Source organism: Dasypus novemcinctus, chromosome 22 (assembly GCF_030445035.2).
Source record: "Dasypus novemcinctus isolate mDasNov1 chromosome 22, mDasNov1.1.hap2, whole genome shotgun sequence".
Classification (NCBI taxonomy): Eukaryota; Metazoa; Chordata; class Mammalia; order Cingulata; family Dasypodidae; genus Dasypus; species Dasypus novemcinctus.
This window is the reverse complement of record NC_080694.1, coordinates 28,828,208-28,850,777: the sequence shown is the minus strand read 5'-3', so window position 1 is coordinate 28,850,777 and position 22,570 is coordinate 28,828,208.

Genomic DNA, 22,570 nt, shown 5'->3' with positions numbered 1-22,570 from the left:
CAACATAATAGCACAATCATACAATATTTCTCCTGTGTTAACTTCTATAGAAATTTTATAGATTTGTTCTATCTTTGCAATACTGTTTTTAAGACTTTTGCATTCATTGATAGAGATTTATGAACTTATTCACAGGAGACACAACAAATTTTAAATCTATTGCTATCATACATATTTTCCCAAAAAGCTTTTATAAGCTATTTCTGTAATATTGAAAAGCCATTGACTGTTGTATTTATTTGTTTGATAACTGCCTTATCAATTACATTTCCTATTCACATTTTCTCTTGGATTTCACATGTGAACCATCTTATCCTCAGCAAAATACTGTGCTCATTCCTCTTTCCATTTTTTATTACCTGTTATTTTATTGCTTTATCTAATAATGAGCAGTTTCCTTCCATTCTTTCAAAGATGTTGCAAGATGCTCCACAGGTCTCCAGGGATCCCCAAACAGAAGCTTTAGATAGTTCTGCATTATTACTAACAGTTCTGTAGGACAAGCTGACACTTGGAGCTCCTTATTTTGCCACCATATTGCCCTATCTATCCTCCATTCACTTTTATTTCTTTATTTTATTGGATGCTAATAATAAAATCGTGTTATGAAGCAGGGTTCACATAGGTTCATGGATGCTCCCTAATTTGGATATTCTGTCTTTAATCTTTGGACAAACTTCCTCACTAAATGATGTCTCTTTCAGCTGCACCCATTTCTAAAGAACATGCAATTTAAAAATCCTGCTGGTGAGCAAATGAATTTGGATGAGGCAAGGAAATTGGATGCCTGGTTTGACATTATTAACTTTTGGAAATTTCCAGAAGGTTTTGGTCTTAAAGATAAGGTAGGACAATTTGCCTTAGATGTGTCACAAAATCAACAATATTTTGTATCTGAGGAGATGATAGAGTGGAACGCAGGATTTTCAGAGGTGAGTATGACCAAATCATCATAGTTTATGCATAAAGAAAATCTCTTTATGGGGGGTTACTTCCTCCTTACTGCTCAGTAAATGGCCACATCTGGGTATTCAACAACTTACCTTTCAATTTGAAAATTTTTCTTACCCATTGTCAAATGGATGGAAAAAAACACATTTATTCAAAAATATATTTATGAAATATTATTTATTTCACATGTACAATGAAAATGGTATCCTATCAAATAAACTGATTTATGTATTTAAAATTTAAATTTGTGAATAATTCAATACCCCTAACACTGTAGTTATTGGAGAGTTAAAGTCACAGTTACTAAGACGTATTTGATTTTCTCCCTGGACTCCCCACTCAGAATGCAGTGAGAAGTGTATTTCTGGATTCATGAAAACCTCTCAGGAGGGAAAGCCTGCCTCCTGCTCTTCGTACTGTGTGCCCAGAGAATGAGATTTCCAATGAGACAGATAAGTTCATGCCCAGAACAAAGTCCCCACTTCTCCTTTATATCTCCCACTCATACAAGATATTTAAAATTATTTAGGAAACTGCAGAGTCAAAATTCATCCTTCCTTTATTTAGCAATTTAATTTTATAATCAATAGTATTTTCCATTGATATGATACCCCTTCTCTGCACTTATCTAGTTTATTTGATAAGCTTTATACCCATTGCTGGCAAAGTCATCTCTAAGAAACACTTTTCTTGACTCCATAATAGTAAACTATGTTTCATCCTTATATTGTAACTAATACATTGTATTATAAGTACCTGCTTTTCATCCTGTTTGAAAGGATATTTAAATTTTATCAAAAGCTTGGATCTTAACAATTTTCATGACTTACACTGAGATGAAGAACAGATGCTTAGAAAGTTTGTGATGATTTTTAGAAATGTGTATTTCTAAAGTGTGCCACATGAGGACAATATAATGCACCCACAATGAATGGGTTTCAGTTTCTGTTCTCTCATATTTTACAACTGACTGAGGAGACAAAACATAGGGACACTTTGTATCCATCCTTAAAACTGTAATTTGTGCATGTACAGAAACTTATGGGGCAGCAAATTTATAGGTTTGAGTGGTTCCACAGAGCTTTTCATAGAGACAGTAGCATTAGTATTATGTAAGATGAATGAAAGGCAATAAATTCTTGGCAGAATTATTAATGACAAAAAGTAAATCACCACTGAATGTAGTATTCAGAGATTCAGAGAACTGGAAAACAAAGTTTCACTGTGACTAGCTCACAGAGAATATTGGGAATGGAGACTGAGACATGATATAGAAATGGAAGAGAAAATCTTATGCCATGTTTCTTTCATAATATAATTTCTGAAATTCAACATATTCCTGATACTACATGCATATTCATGATATTACATACTGGAATAACATCTATTGTGGGAAATTTCTTATTTTCATTTCTTGATTAATATGTGGTTTAATTTTCTAAAATACTATTATTTCATTTTTTAAAGATGCGTTGAGATTAATGATATAACCTTGCAGTGAATCAATTTGGGAAAATGATCCATGTACACATCAGTACAAGATAAGTTCAAGTATATGTTCTACATGTGCATATAAAGAATACTATAACCATGAACTGCAGCTCCCACATGCTTGGAGATTAAGAAATATAATTTTCAACAACTTATTGTTTAATTTAGATAATATAAAAATTTTTATAAAAATGTTTTGAAATTGAAAATGCTACATTTAAAGTCTTATTATGGGATAGAGTTAAGGCTGTCTGGAGAAAATATGTATAATCCTAGAATATATAATTTTTAAATTATTTAGTACATATATTTAAATGAAAAAGCTGAACTAACTATTCATTGAAAAATTAATAAGAGCAAATAAAACCTAAAGAAAAGAGAAGATAGAAAGTAATAAATATAAGAAAGAAATTTAATAAAGGACAATACAGGTAGGATAAAAATGTCAAAGTGAACAGCAGATTTAGAAAAAAATATTAATAATCCCTAGAATGGTACATTAAGAATAAACAAAAAATTGCAAAATAAATAATACCAGGACTTAAGAATGTGCCCTCTGTGCAGAATTTTGCACCATAAAACTTAGCATAAATAATTACAGGCCCAAACATTTGAAATTATGAATGATATTCACCTATTCCTAGAAAAATAAAAGTTGCCAAAAAATATGACCCCAAAATTACAAATCTGAAAAGTTTCGTATCTTATTTAGTTATTAAATCCATAGCTTAAAACATTCTCATAAATTTTCAAATTGACCAATGGCCTTACTGGGGAATTCCACCAAACTTTCAAGGAAAAAAATAATACTTATTTACTCAAACTCTTCCAAGGAATAGGACAAAAATGGGAAAACATCTCTATTCATTTATGATTATGGCTTAACATTTGTATCAAAATCTTATAAGGCCATAAAAAAATAAGAAATTTCAGGTTTCTAGCTTTTTTAAACATAAGCTCATATATAATAAAAAAATAATCTGCACTCTAATTCCAGCAATATTTTATAAAGAGGATTTATCATGACAAAGCAAAGTAATTCAGTATATGTGCCCCCTGAAAAGTAGAAACCATCATCTCAGTGAATGAAGGAAAATATTTAATAAAATTCAATGCCCACCAGTGATTTTAGAACAAACAACAAAAGCATACCTTATCAAGTAGAAATAGAAGAGAACCATCTTCATCTCTTAAAAGATACTTCCTGAAAACTAACATAAATTTCACACCATATTGAAGTATTTCATGACTGGGAGATCAATAAGAAAACAAAAATCTTCAATATTAACACATCTAACAATGCACTGGAGATCCTTCCCAATGCAATATTGGAAGGAAAAAGATTGGAAGGAATAGTTATTTGGAAGGATAAAGTAAAATTGACATAATTTGGAAAGGATTTTATTGCATAAGTTGAAGATCTGGAAGATTTTATAAACTCAGTTTAATGGTCTGAATACAGGGGTAATATAAAAGCTTCTTAAATATGCAAGTCATAGGGCTTTCTAAAATGAATTTTACAAAGATGATATTTGCAATATCTTGAAAATATTAAATGCCTGAAAATAATATTTAGGAAAGTTTGGAAAGACTTCTGTATAATAAAGTTATCGAGTAAAATTTAAAGAAAACTAAATAAATGGAGGGATGAACCATGTTCATAGTTGAAAGGACTCAATATTGTAATGATATCATTATTCTCCAAATTGATTGACTGAGTCAATGCAATTGTTATCACAATCACAACTTTATGGGGCTATGACAACTTATTAAATCATTCCTATGAAATCAAATGCAAAATCTTTGCTAAGACAAACTTCAAGACAGAGAGTGAAATGGGAGTGCATATTCTACTTGTTTCTTTTTTTAAGTCACAATAATGTTGTTTCATCATAAGGATAGAAAAGGAAATAAAATGAACCAAATGACATATCTAGAAACAAATTGGTCACATACAAATTCATCAATATCAGGAAAATTGTAATTCTAAATGTAAAAATAAAAACCTTAAAGAAACAAAAAGGAGAAGAATGTTTTCATTTTCAAAGGAGAAAATTTCTTAAATAAAACATATATCATCATATATCATCAACCTTAAAGGAAAAGTTTAATGAATGTTAATTACACTACTACAGCTATTTTCTGTTAGGCAATGAATGGTCAAGCCACATCTGGAAGAAATTATTTAACAAAGATCTAGTCAATAATGAATTACATCAAGAGTATACAGGGACTGTCTACAGAAACAAGATAAGCAGAAAATACACTAGAAAAAATACGATGTGTGGACAAGAAAAGATTGGAAGCTCAACAGTAAATAAATTACACTGTTATCAAATTGATGGACTGAATGTTTAAAAGAAAGCCAGAGGTCTAAGAGAAAGTTTAGGGAAAGAAAAACAAGCACATTAAAGCACAGGGTTATTTAAAATCATCACAAGCTGGACAAATTTGGCTGAAATTGTCCAATGTTATCCTTTTGGGTCCAGTGAATAAGTGGGAATTACTGAACATGGGCTGATGACACTTTGCATTTCTCACCAGATATAGAACACTGTGTGAAGTGTCCAGATCATCAGAATGCAAACAATGAGAGACCTCATTCCCTCCAAAAGACCCTTTGGGGTAGACTCTGGTCTGCACAGCTCTTTGCTTCTCTTTCCTTGCTACTGTTATTCTTGGGGTCTTTGTGAAGCACCAAGACACTCCCATTGTCAAGGCCAATGACAGGATCCTCAGCTACATCCTGCTCATCTCCCTTACCCTGTGTTTCCTATGCTCCTTGCTCTTCATCAGTTATCCCAACACAGCCATCTGCATCTTCTGACAAATCACATTTGGAATTGTTTTTGCAGTGGCTTTGCCCACTGTTTTGGCCAAAACAATCACTGTGGTTCTGGAATTCAAGGTCCTTGCTCTAGGGAGAAGGATGTGGCAGTGTTTGGTATCAGGGGCACCTAACTTTGCTATTTCCATTTGCTCCCTAATCCAGATGATACTCTGTGGAATCTGGTACAGAACCTCTCCCCCATTCATTGATAAAGATGCACACAATGAGCATGGTTATATTACCATTGAGTGTCTTAAGGGCTCAGCTACTGCCTTCTACTGTGTCCTGGGATTCCTGGGCTGCTTGGCCCTCTGCAGCTTCAATGTAGCTTTCATGGCCAGGAACCTGCCTGGCACCTTTGTTGGTGTTCTGCAGGGTTTGGGTCAGTTTCCTCTCTGTCTACCACAGCACCAAGGGTAAGGTCATGACAGCCATTGAAATCTTCTCCAGCTTGGCTTCCAGTGCTGCATTACTAGGCTACATCTTTGCTCCAAGTTGCTATATTATTTTATTAAGACCAGATAGGAACACTCACCATGGATTATGGTATAGCACATATTCTGTGGACATTAAGACTTCTTAAGTTGTAACTGAATATTGTCCTGCAGTAAATAGAAGGCCTGAAGAAAATCAACACCACGCTTGCATTTTCCTTCACCAATTAAGAAGTGGGGTGTGTGGGTGGGGTTGAATGGGACCTCATATATATATTTTTAATGTAATATTATTACAAAGTCAATAAAAAAAAGAAGTGAATCACATTTTTTCTCTAATAATGGCAGGAGAATGACAGTCACATTATCCAACTTTTCAACATTAAATTACATTTTTTTGTCCTTTTTCATTACATTAAATATAACATTGAATACTCATATTATAGTTAATTTTATATGTTTGAAATACATTTGAATAGACTTCCACTTTGGTTTTCAGTTTTTTGTTTATAAATTTCCTTTTCCTAATTATCCTGGAAGGCATGATAAAACTTTCCCTCCTTTCTTCTGTCTGTGGTTATCGCAAAGATCCAACAACATTTTGGCAATATTCCTTGTTTTTCCACATATTTGAATTGCTATATTTTGAGGATAATAAATACCTACATATAAGCTCTGTTTCAGGACACATTGTAGCAGTTTGATATTGATTATGAATTCCAAAAATAGATGTTAGATTTTGTTTGTGAACTGGTCAGCTCCTCTGGGCATATTAGATTAAATTAATTCAGAGGTTTCACTTTTACTTGATTGAATAATGAGCAAAGCTTTGATCAGGCCACATCTGTAGGACACTGGGTGTCCATACCTTTGGTTTCTGAGATTCCAGCTTTTGGACTCAGAAACCAATAATTCCCCAACATCAGAATAGTATGCAGTGCAAACAGTGCACAGATGAATACCCTGTTGCCCCTAGCCCTAGAGGTGCTCGCAGTCAAGACATGGAGACCAAGCTGATACGTAAACTTTAACTGACTTCTGTACCAAGAAACACAGCATTTTTCCATCACTAGAGGCTGCAGAAACAATGGCAGGCAGAAACAAGTAGTTCATTGAGGAAATATCACAGACCAGGTGTGAAAACCACGTGGTGTATGAATGGTGGATTGGACCATTGTATAGCTCTTGTCCAGTCATTTTAGGTATCATAATAATCCATTTTTTGTACCCCTCTCTCACCTGAATGCATTAAAAATGAATATACTTGCTTACTAGAAGTAATAAAGTGGAAGATGAGATCAGATTTTTAATCACTCTACTTCTGAATCACATTTAACCTGTACAATTTATAGTCACTAGTACTGGATTACTGGACATGAATTTACCCCTACATGAAATGGCATTATGAGTTTTACTCTTTAAGTCTTCAGAGGAAATGTTTCCTGTGTGCAACACCTTGTGCACACTAGACATCAATATGTTAATTGAATACATTTGCGAATGTATAAAATTGTGATAATATGTGTGCATTTCATTTGTGTGTGTATGTTCATTCATTTAACATGTCTGCATTAATTCATCTTAAGTTTTTATTCCATGAAGATACAAAATTGAATACCATAGAGCCAGAAACTGTCGTCATTAGTCTAATCGAATAGTTCAATTGTTGGCATTGGACTTTGAAGGGCGATTCAGGATGCAAGGAGAAAATAGAATGGAATGCCCTAATCTGGATATGGCAATAAGAAAAACCCTTCCATGGTAAGGAAATTAGAGACGATACCTCGAGGAGCAGCAGGAATTGAGATTAGGAAGGGAAAGGGGACATAGATGTAGAAAATGATTTTACAAGAATGGGGACAAGCTGAGCATAGACCCCAAATTTGACAGGTGCATTGAAGAAGACAGAGGCTCTGGATTCCAATAAGGAGGGAGAAGTGAGAATAGATAGGCATGAGTCAGACTGTTTAGAATTTGTAGTTCATTTTAGGGGGAGTATGAACAATTTTATGCTAATTTTATGCTAAAAAACTAGACAATGTAGATAAAATAGAAAAATTCCTAAGAATGTACAACCTACTGATGCTCAAAGAAATAGAAGATTCATTAAACCAATCACAAGTAAAGAGATTGAAACAGTCATTAAAAAGTTCCCCACAATGAAATCCCTTGACCAGACAGTTTCACAGGTGAGTTCTACCAAGCATTCAAAGAAGATTTAATACCAATGTGACTCAAGCTCTTCCAAAAAATTGAACAAGAAGGAATGCTACAAAACTCATTCTATGAAACCAATATCACCCTCATGCTAAAGCCAAATAAAGCTATTACAGAAAAATAAAGTTATAGACCCATTTCTCTAATGAATACAGATGCGAAAATCCTCAATAAGATACTTGCTAATCAAATCCAACAACACATTAAAAGAATTATCCTTCTTGATCAAGTGGATTGTATACAAGTCATGTAAGGCTGGTTCAACACAAGAAAATCAGCATAATATACCACATTAATAAATCAAAGAAGAAAAATCATATGATCTTATCAATGACACAGAAAAGGCATCTGACAAAATACAGTATCCTTTCTTGAGAAAAATACTACAAAAAAATAGGAATTGAAGGAAACTTCTCAACATGATAAAAGCCATATAAGAAAAACCCACAGCTAACATTGTATTCAATGGTGAAAGACTGAAAACTTTCTGATTGAGATCAGGGAAAGGACAAGGATGCTTACTAACCCCATTGTTCTTCAATGTAGTGGTAGAGTTTCTAGCTAAAGCAATCAGGCAAGAAAAAGAAATAAAAGGCATCCAAATTGGAAAAGAAGAATTAAAATTTTCACTATTCGCAGATGATGATTATATATCTAGAAAGTCCTGAAAAATCTACAACAAAGCTGCTAGAGCTAATAAATTATTTCAGTAGAGAGTCAGGATATAAGATCAATAAGCAAAAATCAGTAGTGTTTCTTTACATGAATAATGCACAATCTGAGGAGGAAGTCAAGAAAAACACTCTATTTACAATAGCAACAAAAAGAATCAAATATTTAGGAATAAACTTAACCAAGGATGCAAAACACTTGTATTCAGAAAACTGTAATGCATTGCAAAAAGGAATTTTGAAAGACCTAAATAATTGGAATAACATTTCTTGCTCATGGATTGGAAGACTAAATATCATTAAGATGTCAATTCTACCCAAATTGAGATACAGATTCAATGCAATACAAATAAAAATTTCACCAGTATTTTTTTTTAGCAAATGGAAAACACAATTATCAAGTCTATCTGGAAGTGTAAGAGTCTCCAAATGGCCAGAAACATTTTCAAAAGGAAAAGTGAAGTTGGAGGACTCTCACTTACAGACTTTAAATCATATTACCTAGCTACAGTGGTAAAAACAACATGGTATGGTCATAAAGATAGACACATAGACCAATGGAACCAAATTGATGGTTCATAAACAGACACATCTATGGCCAAGTGATTTTTGACAATCCTGTCAAGCCCTCCCAGTTGGGGAAGAAAAGTTTATTCAAAAATTTTTGTTGGGAGAACAGGATATCCATAGCCAAAAGAAAGAAGACCCGTATCTCACATATTATACAAAAATAAACTCAAAGTGGATCAAAGACCTGAATATAAAAGGAAGTACAATAAAGCTTCTAGAAGATAATGTAGGGAAACATCTTCAAGATCTGGTGGTAGGTGATGGATTCATAAACCTTACACCAAAATCACGAGCAACAAAAAAAAAACATGGGTAAATGGGACCTTCTCAAACTTAAACATTTCTATGATTCAAAGGACTTCATCAAGAAGGTGAAAAGGCACCAAGTCAGTGGGAGAAAATATTTGGAAACCAGTTATCTGATAAGGGTTTGATTTCTATGCTACATAAAGAGATCATACAACACAACAATAAAAACCAAGCAATAAATTTAAAAATGGACCAAGGATTTAAATAGACATTTCTCCAAAGAGGAAATACAAATGGCCAAAAAGCACATGAATAAATGTTTCATATCACTAGCTATTAGGGAAATGCAAATTAAAACAACAATATATCATCTACCACCACATAGAATGGCCATTATTTAAAAAAAAAAAAAACAGACAACAATATGTGCTGGAGAGGATGTGGAGAAACAGGAACATTCCTGCACTGTTGGTGGGAGTGTAAAATGGTGCAGCCTTCATGGAATACAGTTTGGAGGTTCCTGAGGAAGCTAAATATAGAACTGTCACATGATCCAGCAATTCCTCTACAAGGAATATATCCAGAAGAACTAAAAACTAGGCCATGAACAGACACCTGCACACCAATGTTCATAGCGAAGTTGTTCACAATTGCCAAAAGATGGAAACAACTCAAGTGTCCCTTCATGATTGAATGGATAAACAAATGTGGTCTATACAAACAATGGAAGATTATGCTGCAGTAAGAAGAAATGAAATTGGGACATATGTGATAACATGGATGAGTCTTGAAGAAATTATACTAAGTGAAGTAAGCCAGACACAAAAGGACAAATATTGCATGGTCTCATTAATATAAACTAAATACAAATAATAAACACATGGAATTGTATATGTTATTAGGAGATAAAAGGAGTTTTGAGAAGAAATATAGATGCTTAATATATGTAGAAGTTTTTTTTCTTTATTTTCTTTTAAATGTTACATTAAAAAAATAACAGGTCCCTATATACCTCCCACCACCCTCACCCCACTCCTCCCACAACAACAACCTCTTGCATCATCGTGGCACATTCACTGCACCTGGTGAATACATTTTGGAGCACTGCAGCACCACATGTATAGTGGTCTACATAGTAGTCTACACTCCTCAAGTCCACCCAGTGGGCCATGGCAGGACACACAATGTCCAGCATCTGTCCCTGCAGCATCACCCAGGAGAACTCCAAATCCTGAAAATGCACCCACATCATATCTTTTCTTCCTTCTCCCTAACATCAGCAGCTACCGTGACCACTTTCTTCACATCACTACTACAATTTCTTCCCTTACTAATCACAATAGTTCCCCTGTAGAACACCAGTAAGTCAACTCTAATCTATATCCTATTCCTCCATCCTGTAGACCCTGGGAAGGTTCTGTACAGTCCACATCTACATCAAGAAGGGCTTACATTCCACAAGGATGATGGATGCAATTCTCCTGCTTGCAATTGTAGGCACTCATGGCTCCCTGGTGTGGTGGTTAACCTTCTTCACCTCCCTGTTAGCTGGCCAGGATAAGAGCAATAAACCAGAGGGTAGGAGTTGCAAGCCTGCTGAGGCTCAGGGCCTGACTGTCACATGGACAGTCCAGAGATTCAGGTCTCCTGAGTATACCCGAAACCCAAAGCCAACCACAGGTCTGGTAAAAGTAACAGAAGAGGCATGTGTAGAAAGATCACATCTGAGTCCATCTCCATCTCACTCAGCAACAGAAACTCAAAGTAGGGCCAACTGACATGGCACTGAATTCCAGAGCCATCTGCTATGAACATAGCATCTCTGCAGTCCTCAGGAGAACCAGTACCTGGGTTTCTATCTACTTTGGCTGTCTCTGGGACCCTGCTGAGATGTGCATAAACGTTACTGCTCTGATGACCTCCCAACTGTTTTTGGAGACTCATAGCCATATAAACTCATTTGTCCTTTCCATTTCCCCCTTTTATCCAAAGACAAAAAGCAGTTGTTAACACTTGATATTACATGTAGGCTGAGATATTCTGCTGGTATGAGCTGACCCTTTTATTCAAGGTTTTTTCTAGTTACGTCATCAACTGGTGCTTGGTAGTAATCCCTTGGCACCAGGGAAGTTCATCCTCAGAAGTCATGTTCAATGCCGGGGGGAAGGTAATGCATTAAATGCTGAATCTGGCTTAGTGACCACATTTGAGCAAAATGGAGGCCCTCAGGAGGTAACTCTTTGGCACCCTGCAGCTCTACACCTAGTTCATATTTCAGGCACACAAGCCCATAATTGTAGCCATCAGTATCAAGGGCTCATTGCTGGGCCGTCCATCTTTATTGGTCTTTGACATTGCACTTGGAGTATTGTTGCTGTTTCATTGGGGATGTGATAGAGCTCCCCTGGATAGGAACTAACACTCCCTCAGTTGTCATTTTTAACTGAAACCACTATGAAAATATCCAAACATTTTCATGTACCCTGTGTACACACCCTGGAGTACTCTCTCCCAACCATGTGCCCCCTTTCAATAACACACCACACCAGTGTTCCTCCCCTGACATAGTTGAACCCTTCTGTAGTCCAAAACTTCTTTAAAAAGGAAGACTAATATTTTGCCAGATTACATAAATAGCAAAATGGAATATAATGATGGGTTTAAAGGTTAGATATAGAATATATACTAATTTAGAAAAATTAAATAAAGGAAGAATAAATTGGAGTATCAAAAAATGAAAAACTGAAAAAGTTTTGTTTTGACATTTTGCTTTTCATCACTGCTGTATGTGTTGCCCTGTATGTACCGTGGCAAGGCAATTTCTTCAATTTCTTCCTCAATGTCTACATACTTTCTTTTTTTTTTCTTCCAATTATTAAGTTTCTTTTCACATAAGTTTTAGATTACAGTAATTCACATACACAATATATGATACTCCCACATATCCAACATCAAACCCTTTGTCCCTTCACAATGATCTTTTTACATGTTCATATTCTATTTGCTGCAGCTCATGTACAGATATTGAAACAATAGCTTTCAAACATGATTCCATTTGAGTTTCCATTATGGTTTATATTTTAGACTATACAATTTTCTAAATTTTTAGTTATATTATGTTTTACATTATCATTTATATTTTAGCCTATAGACTTTAATACATTTTTGGTGTAATTTAACATATCCTATATCCATCATTGCATGATCTTGTGGGAATACTTCCATTGACCCACAGTTACACTGATTCCATCTATTCAACACCTTTTTTCCCATCCCCTCAGGGCCCACTGTGACAATCAATCTTCATTACATGAAGGACCATATTCAGAGATACTTGCAACAGTGTTGAGAGCTTGACATACTCGAGTGCCCTAACCCACTGGGAGCCACCAATTCTCTCAAGAGATTAAATTTCCTCTATTTGAGAACATCAGTTCTCCCCAGGATGTGGGTATACTTTCACCCTCATTGTATGGGTCTCCACACAATAGTATAAACCATTATTACAAAATGAACCCTCACACTCTCCCTAGAAGCTTTCCATGTGTCAGAAGCCCCCCCCCCCTTGAAGCATCTTGAACAGATAACCTTTTATAGTATATTTTCTAAAGAGTTTTCTCTAATTTGTAATTTCAACCACATACCTGACAGTCTCCTATGTTCAAATGTTCTGCCTACCGTCCCCCCAAAAAATTGGGCCATCTAATCCATCCTTTAATCTCCAGGCCCCTCATGCCCACAAAGCCCTGCCCCAAGGTATACTTATGCCCCCATTTTATCCCTCCTCTGTAGAGATACTTATCTCCAGCTTATCATAGATTTCACCCATGTAGGTGTCAGCTTGCAGCCTTTCTCTACTCCCCAACTTCCTTTAAGCATATCATCCAGTCTTTAGCTCTCTGAAACATCTTGCTTTACTTATTTCTTATCAGAGAGGTCATGTTGTATTTGTCCTTCAATGCCTGGGTTGCTTCACTCAACATAAGGTTCTCAAGATTCATCCATGTTATCACATGTGTTTGTAGTGTATTTGTTCTTAGAGCTGAGTAGTATTCCATTGTATGTATACACCACATTTTATTTATCCATTCATCTCTTGATGGCATTTGGATTGATTCCAACTTTTGCCAACTGTGGATAGTGCTGCTATGAACATCGGTGTGCATATATCAGTTTGTGTCCTTGTTTTCAGATCTTCTGGGTATATACCCAGCAGTGGAATTTCTGGTTCATATGGTAAATCTGTATCTAGTTTTTTGAGAAACTACCAAACTGTCCTCCAGAATGGCTGGGTCCTTCTGCATTCCCACCAGCAGTGGATGAGAGTTCCCATTCCTCCATATTCTCTCCAGCATCTGTATCCTTCTGATTTTTTGATAGCTGCCAGTCTTATGGGAGTAGGATGGTATCTCATTGTGTTTTGATTTGCATTTCCCTAGTAGCTAGTGATTTTGAGCATCTTTTCATGTGCCTTTTAGCTATTTGTATAACTTCTTTTGAGAAGTGTCTGCTCAAATCTTTTTCCCATTTTTAAAATGATTTGCTTGTCTTTTTATTTTCAAGATATAGTAATTCTTTATAAATGCAGGATATTTCTCCTATAAGATATATGGTTACCAAATAATTTCTCCCAATGTGTAGACTCTTTTTTCATTTTCTTGACAAAATTCTTTGAGGTGCAGAAGGCTTTAATTTTGAGGAAGTCCCATTTATCTATTTGTTCTTTGGCTGCTCATGCTTTGGGTGTGAAGTTCATGAAGCCGTTTCCTATTACAAGGCCCTGTAGATGCTTCCCTACATTGCTTTCCAAAGTCTTTATGGTCTTGGCTCTTATATTTAGGTCTTTCATCCATCTTGAGCTGATTTTTGTATAAGGTGTGAGTTGGTAATCCTCTTTCATTCTTTTAAATATGGATATCCAGTTCTCCAGGCACCATTTGCTGAAGAGGCCATTCTCTCCCAGTTGAGATGTTTTGGTGGCCTTGTTGAATACCATATGGCTGTTTATTTGAGAATCTATATCAGAACTCTCATTTCAAATCCATTGGTCAGTGTGTCTATCCTTGGGCCAAAACCATGCCATTTTCACTACTGTAGGTTTGTAGTACGTTTTGGAGTCAGGTAGTGTGATTCCTCCAATTTCGTTTTTCTTTTTCAATATGTCTTTGGCTATTTGGGACCTCTTCCCTTTCCAAATAAATAACATAGTTAGTTTATCTAGTTCATTAAAGAATGCCATGTGGATTTTTATTGGGATTGCATTGAATCCATAGATCAGCTTTGGTAGGATAGACATTTTAATGATATTTAGTCTTCCTATCCATGAGCGGGGAATATTCTTCCATTTATTTAGGTCTTCTTTGATTTCCTTGAGCAGTGTTTGTAGTTTTCTGTGTATAAGTCCTTTACATCTTTAGTTAAATTTATTCCTAGGTATTTTATTTTTTTATTTACTATTGTAAATGTTATTTGATTCCTGATTTCATCCTCAGATTGATCATTATTGGTGTACAGAAATAGTGTTGATTATTGTGCATTGATTTTGTAACCTGTGACTTTACAGAACTCATTTATGAGTTCTAGAACCTTTTCTTGTAGACTTCCCAGGGTTTTCTATGTATATGATCATATCGTCTGCAAATAGTGAAATTTTCACTTCTTCCTTTCCAATTTGGATGGCTCTTATGTCTGGTTCTTCCCTCAGTGCTTGAGCAGGTACTTCTAAGACAATGTGTTAAATAGAAGGGCTGATAGTGGGCATCCTTGTTTTGTTTTTGATCTTAGAGGGAAAGATTTCAGATTTTCAACATTGTAAATGATGTTAGCTGTGGGTTTTTCATATATGCTCTTTATCATGTTGAGAAAGTTTCCTTCTATTCTGATCTTTTGCATTGTTTTTATTAGGAAAGTGTGCTGTATTTTGTCAAATGCTTTTTCTGCATCTATAGATATGATAATGTGATTCTTTTAACTTCAGTCTGTTTATATGGTGTATTACATTAATTGATTTTCCTATGTTGAACCATCCTTGCATACCTGGAATGATTCTCACTTGGTCATGGTGTATAATTTATTTAATGTATTGTTGAATATGATTAACAAGTATTTTTTTGAGGATTTTCATGTCTAAGTTCATTAGAGGGATTGGTCTGTAATTTTACCTTCTTGTGGCGTTGCTATTAGAGTAATGTTGGCATCATAGAATGAGTTAGGCAATGTTCTTTGTGTTTCGATTTTTTGGAAGAGTTTAAGCATGTTTGGTGTTAGTTTTTTCCAGAATGCTTGGTAGAATTCACCTGTGTAGCTGTCTTGCCCAGGGCTCTTCTTAGTTGAGAGGTTTTTAATGACTGATTCTCTCTTTACTTGTGATTGGTTTGTTGAGATGATCAGTTTCTTCTTTCATTAATGTAGGCTGCTCATGTGTTTCTAGGAATTTGTCCATTTCCTCTAAATTGTCCTTTTTCTTGGAATATAGTTTTTCAAAGTATCCTTTTATAATAGTCTTTATTTCTGTGGGGTCAATGATGATATCTCCTTTCTCATTTCTTATTTTCCTTATTTGCATCTTCTTTTTTTCTTTGTTAGTCTAGGTAATGGTTTGTCAATTTTATTGATCTTCTCAAAAAACCAGCACTTGATTTTGTTCATGTTTTCAAGTGCTTTTTTTTTCTATTTCTTTTAGTTCTTCACTGATCTTTGTTATTTCTTTCTTCCTTCTTCCTTTGTATTTAGTTAGTTTTTTTAATAATTCCTCCAATTGTGCAATTAGTTATTCAATTTTAGCTTTTTCTTCTTTTTTGATGTATGAATTTATGTCTATAACCTTCCCTCTCAGTACTGCTTTTGCTGCATCCCATAAGTTTGGATATGTTGTGTTATAATTTTCATTAGTTTTAAGGTAGTTATTAATTTCTTTTGTCATTTCCTCCTTCACCCACTGTTTTTCTAAGAGTGCTGTTTAACTTCCAAATCTTGGTGCCAAATCTCAGTCTCTGTCCCTTGCAAATTTCCACCTTCATTCTACTGTGGTCAGAGAAATTATTTTGTATGATTTCAGTCTTTCTGAATTCATTGAGATTTTTTCTGTGGCCTAGCATGTAATTGGACAAGTATATGTCTTGGGGTAGGCCTGTTGGAATTTATGCTGTTTGGAGTGCATTGTGCTTCCTGGACATGTACATCCATCTCCCTCAGTAGATTTGGGAAGTTTTCAGCCATTATTTCCTCCAACACTCCTTCTGTCCCCTTCTCTTCTCCTTCTGGGATGCCTGTAATGCATATGTTTGTGTGTTTTGCATTGTCATTCCGGTCCCTAAGTCCCTGTTGGAAGTTTTCTTTCTTTTTATTGATCAGTTCTCCTATCTGTTTGATTTCAGATATACTGTCTTCCACACCACTAATTCTTTTCTGTGCCTCTTCGAGTCTGCTGTTATTTGCAGAGAGTGTATTTTTGATTTCTAGAATTGTGCTGTTCATCACCATCACATCTGTTATCTTTTTGTGTATGATTGCAATTTCTTCTGTATTCTCTCTAAGTGTTTTCTTCATGTTCTTAATCTCTTCCTCCACCTCATCAAATTTGTCCCTAATATATGTTTTGAGAGCTTTAATTACTTGTTTGATGTTCTGTTACTCCTCCTGGTTTTAGTTTGTTCACTGGATTGGAGCATGTTTTCCAGATTATTATTTTGGTTTGCAATTTTTTGTTGCATCATTTTATCTTGATGGTTTTAATCAGTTGCTTATCTTCTTTGTCTAGTTTGGTGTTTAATTAGTTTTTTTGCATGTGTTTTAATTCTTCTCTTTGTCACTTTGTTCTTCTTATTCTATTTTCTTGTTGTTGGCTAAGTTCACTTGAAGGAAAATATTAAGGGCAGGGAAAGCCAAAGAAGTAAGAGAAGAAAAATGAACAATAGTAGCATTGATAATAAATATTAAGAGGAACCATGTGTGATCTAGGAGAATGGATATTTGGCTCATGTAAGGTATACTTATATAAGTATACTTATAACAGTGCAAAAAGTAGTGTATGTATAATGAGACAGTAACTAAATATGGGGAGGAATATAGTGTGAATTAAAAGCCCAGTGTGTTCAGGAGAGAGGGAAAGAGAAAATAAAGGACAATAATATAAATAGTGAATATAAGACAGAAAACAGAGCAAAGGTATTAGAAATAAATTCAGAAAAATAGGGGGGCAAACAAAGAGATGTGTAATGTAAGAGAAACAATAAATGATGGAGGGTAGAAAGATGTAGAGGAAATGGGATAGTGTTGGTGGCACAAATCAATATACACACAAAAGTGGAATGGAGGATGAGGAAATACAGCAAATGTGAATAACTCCCTGCAGCACCTAATATAAAAAAAATAAAAAAAGAAGGCAATGAAAGAAAGAAAAGGGAAAAAAGGAACAAAAAGGAGGGGATAAGTAAGCAAGAAAAAGAAAAAGAGAAAAAAATAAAAAAGAAAGAAAAAAGATCCTTGGGGGATAAAGAGAAAGCAAAAACAAAAACAAGAAGACAACCCAATAAAATGCCAGACAAAGTTTTAAGCAAGGTATCTCTTTGCAGTCAAATAAAATGCTTAGGGATTTGACATATCCCCTTTTCCCCCTCCTTACTTCCCTGTCTCCCAGGGCAGCAAGAAAGCTGCCTGAGAGGTCCATTAGGAGATTCAAGTGGGTCCTTGTTGAACCAGCTCTGCAAAGAAAACAGTGACTTTTATTTCCAGAGAGAGAGCACTCACAGCTCACCAGGAACCCCAAGTATGCTACTGGAAGCTTGGAAAGGACCTCCTACAGTCCCTCTCCTTTAGGTGTGCTATGAGAGGGCTAGTTGATTTTCTGATTCCACCTTCTCCCAGACCAAGTTTCATATCATAGGGTATTTAGGTGAATTGGGTTTTGTCAGGAGATTCACCACTCCTTTCTTCCCAGGCTCTCCCCAAGCCAGCTGGTATGCTCCTCGAAGTACAAATACACAGAAAATGGAGGGAGGGGGAACCAGAAAATTGAACCTGCACTCGCTTGGTCCCTTTGCTGCACCTCCTACCGAATCCCTCCCACTCACGGAGTCAGTCCAAAACCGGAGGGCTCAGGCAATCCCAGACCTCCAGAAGTGCTGGACTTGGGAAAGGGAAGCCCGGGACACTGCAGACTCAGAGTATGTAGGCGTGTGGAATGTGGAATATGGGGGCTGAGGGGACACAGACCTGGGGACCACGTATCTGGGGATCATGGTGCCCAGGAACACCACCACACAACTGACAGTTCTCAGGGAACACTTTGGCCGCCAGCCGTAAGTGGAAGGGTCCTGCCTCCCCACAGCTTCCAACTTCTGTGCTTGTAACCTGCAATTTAACCCTTAGCAAGCACTACTTCTGTCACTGTCTCTAAAAAATAGACGTCCATACACCTCCTGCCTTGCAAGCCCCTGAAACAACCCGCTCCGGGAAGTCTCCAACACCACGAGGCTGCTTCTTTGCAGGAGAGACTGTGAGCTGCACTCACTCAGACACCATCTTGCCCTGCCTCCTCCTGTAGAAGTTTTAATTAACTGGACTTAAAAGTGTGGAGACGGATAGAGTTGATAATAACACATTATAGTGAGTAGTAACTGGATTATAAATGGGATTGTGGCTGAAAGAAAACTAAAGAATAACCATGGGGGAAGGAGACTTGGCCCAGTGGATAGGGCATCAATCCACCACATAGGAGGTCTGCGGTTCAAACACCAGGCCTGCTTGACCTGTGTGGGGCTGGCCTTTGTGCAGTGCTAATGCATGCAAGGAGTGCCCTGCCACACAGGGGTGTCCCCACATCGGGGAGCTCCATGAACAAGGAGCCCCATAAGGAGAGCTATCCAGTGCAAAAGAAATTTCAGCCTGCCCAGAAATTGCATGGCAACACACAGCAAGATGACGGAACAAAAAGAAACACAGATTCCCATGCCACTGACAACAACAGAAGTGGACAAAGAAGAACACACGGGAGATAGACACAGAGAAGAGACAACTGGGGCAGAGTGGGGGAGAGAAATAAATAAATAAATCTTTAAAGAAAAAAAAGAATACCCGAGGGACTGAAATACACAGTTGAGAGCTAGTTGAGAATTGTGGTTAAGGGTACAAATGCAAGCAAGTTCTTCTGTGAGCTAGAGCAGATGTATATCACTATTGTATATACATGGAAAACTACAGTTGGCATGACCTATAGACTGTGGTTAACAGCAATACTATAATATTCTTGCATAAATGTCAAGCTGTACTGTGTTGATAATAGAGGTGTATGGAAAAAATGTGTCAAATGTATGCTATGGGCGGTGGACTTGGCCCAGTGGTTAGGGCGCCTGTCTATTACATGGGAGGTCTGCAGTTCAAACCCCGGGCCTCCTTGACCCATGTGCAGCTGGCCCATGTGCAGTGCTGATGGATGCAAGGAGTGCCCTGCCATGCAGGGGTGTTCCCCATGTAGGGGAGCCCCATGCGCAAGGAGTGTACCCCGTAAGGAGAGCCGCCCAGTGTGAAAGAAAGTGCAGCCTGCCCAGGAATGGTGCCGCACACATGGAGAGGTGACACAACAAGATGACACAATAAAAAGAAACACAGATTCCTGTGCCGCTGACAACAACAGAAGCGGACAAAGAAGAAGATACAGCAAATAGACACAGAGAACAGACAACTGGGGTCAGGGGCGAGGGGAAGGGTAGTGAAATAAATAAATAAATAAATCTTTTTTAAAAAAAAGAAAGATAAAGGTTTGCATGACCCTAAAAAAAAAGTATGCTATGGACCATGATTGGTGGTAATAGTCTGGTCATATTGTCTCATAATCTGTAATAAATGTTCCACCAGAGTGTGGAGTTGTATGGGAAATTTACCCATTTATATGATTGTTTTGCAAGTTCACAATATTTGTAATAAAAATATTATAAAAAAATAGTATGAGTTGGGGAAAAAATACACCAAGTGTAATATAGGATCTATAGTTGGTAGTAATATTGTGATGACGTTCATGTACAGTTTGTAGCAAATGTTTCACAATGCAAAGAGTTGGTGGAAGGGTGTTGTATGAGAACCCTGTGTGATGTTATGTATGTATATTTTGTAAGATCACAATCTTTAGTGTGCATGTTTATGTATGAATGATATACTTCCATAAAATATAAAAAGTTTTTTAAGAATAGAGTGTCCAGAGATGATGAAGAAAGAGTTGGCCTTGCTGATTCTGAAACTTCAAGATTCAGAGAGCCACTTACGCCCACATTGTTGTGACTGGCAATGGAAGAAATTGAGCATTGATGTGGAGTAAGTGGCCACAGTAGTTGCTGAGGGCAGGGAGAGGGAAGAAAAGAGGTGATGTGGGGACAATTTTGGGACTTGGAGTTGTCCTAAATGATATTGCAAGGACAGATGCTGGACATTATATATCCTGCCATAACCTACTGAATGGACTGGGGGAGAGTGTAAACTAAAATGTAAACTATAATCCATGTGGTGCAGCAGTGCTCCAAAATGTATACACCAAATGCAACAAATATACCACAATGATGAATGAGGTTGTTGATGTGGGAAGAGTGGGGTAGTGGGTTTATGGGAACCTCTCATTTTTTTTCATGTAATTTGTTTGTGATATATGTATCATCAAAAAATACAATTAAAAATGATGCAGTTGGGAGTGGGGAGTGGGGTGTAAAGGAACTTCTTATATTTTTCAGTGTAACATTTTGGAAAAAATCTACTCATTCCCTATAAATGTGTATTATTTTCATAATTAATTATCTTTAAAGACATTTTCAATTATATGTTTTAAACTTTAAAAAAAGAAGTAATATTGGATATGAATGGATCTGTAAAATAAAGCCAAAAGAAACTATGAAGTACAGTACTCTAACAATGTACCAACCCACAATGTATGGATTAACAATTCTAATGCTTCTATGCATTTGCACTGGAATCAAGTTTCATAGATAGTTGACAGATGAGGGAATATTTTTCACACTGTGAAATAGGTGATTACAGATAAGCAAGGGAGGAGGCTAGAATGTTCTATATGTTAATAGTTTAGAATTATTAACTCATGTATCAGTAAATATAGATAGTGTTGTATGTAGACATATTTATAAACGTGTATATAAACACATATGTTTCCTCACACTCTCTTCAGAGAAGCCTTAGAAGGCACAGTACCATTATCCAATAAGTGTCTTCTTGGAGAAATGGTTGACTCTAGGAGAGAAACATGCAAGAAATGACTGGCACAATTTATAGTATCATAGAGTAAATATGTGCTAAAATAAAACTCTCAATGACGGGGTTACACTACAGATAAAGAGTACAGCTGACATTTCACCCCCATGGCCAAAAGTGGAACAAATTAAACAACAAGAAAAGTAGTATTGTATCACAACTAAAAGTATCATATAAATTTCATGAGTTCATCCTGATATTAATAAATAATTGATTAAATAAAAAAGAAAAGACAAATCTCTCTTGCAGGAAAAAAAATCAATAACTTATGTAGATCTTTCTCTTTCAAGGCCATGGAGAAAAATCCCACTCTTGAAATATGGGTTTCACTTAGTGACTTCTTCCCAAAGGTGATATAAGGAAGGTTAGAGAAATGAGGAACTTTATGCTGGGGAACCACAAAACATTGCTGAAAGAAGTCAATATCAACAATGATAAGTCAAGTTGATAAGATGCACCCTGGCTATGATGTGATGAAAATGATACTTTATCTCTGGTGTATTCTTCCAAAAACGCATAAACTCAGTCTAATCATGAGAAGAACATCAGAAAATTCAAACTGAGGGAAACTTTACAATATATCTTACCTACACTCCTTGAAAGTATCCAGGTTATCAAAACCAAGAAGAGTCTGAGAGGCTGCCACAATCACAAAGTGACTAAAAAGTTATGACAAATAAATATAAGGTGTTATTTTGGATGGCAGATGGTACGAACAGGGGAAAGGGGGTAAGAGGTTCTTGGAAACTATCTATAACATCCTTACAGGATTTCTGCAACTCTAAAACTGTTCTAAATATTAAGTTTATTAAGAAGTAAAATTTTTAGTGAAATGCAAATTCCTAGGATCATAAAACTCCAAGATTCAATCTGACACAATTACATGTATTGGAAAATTACTCTGATTT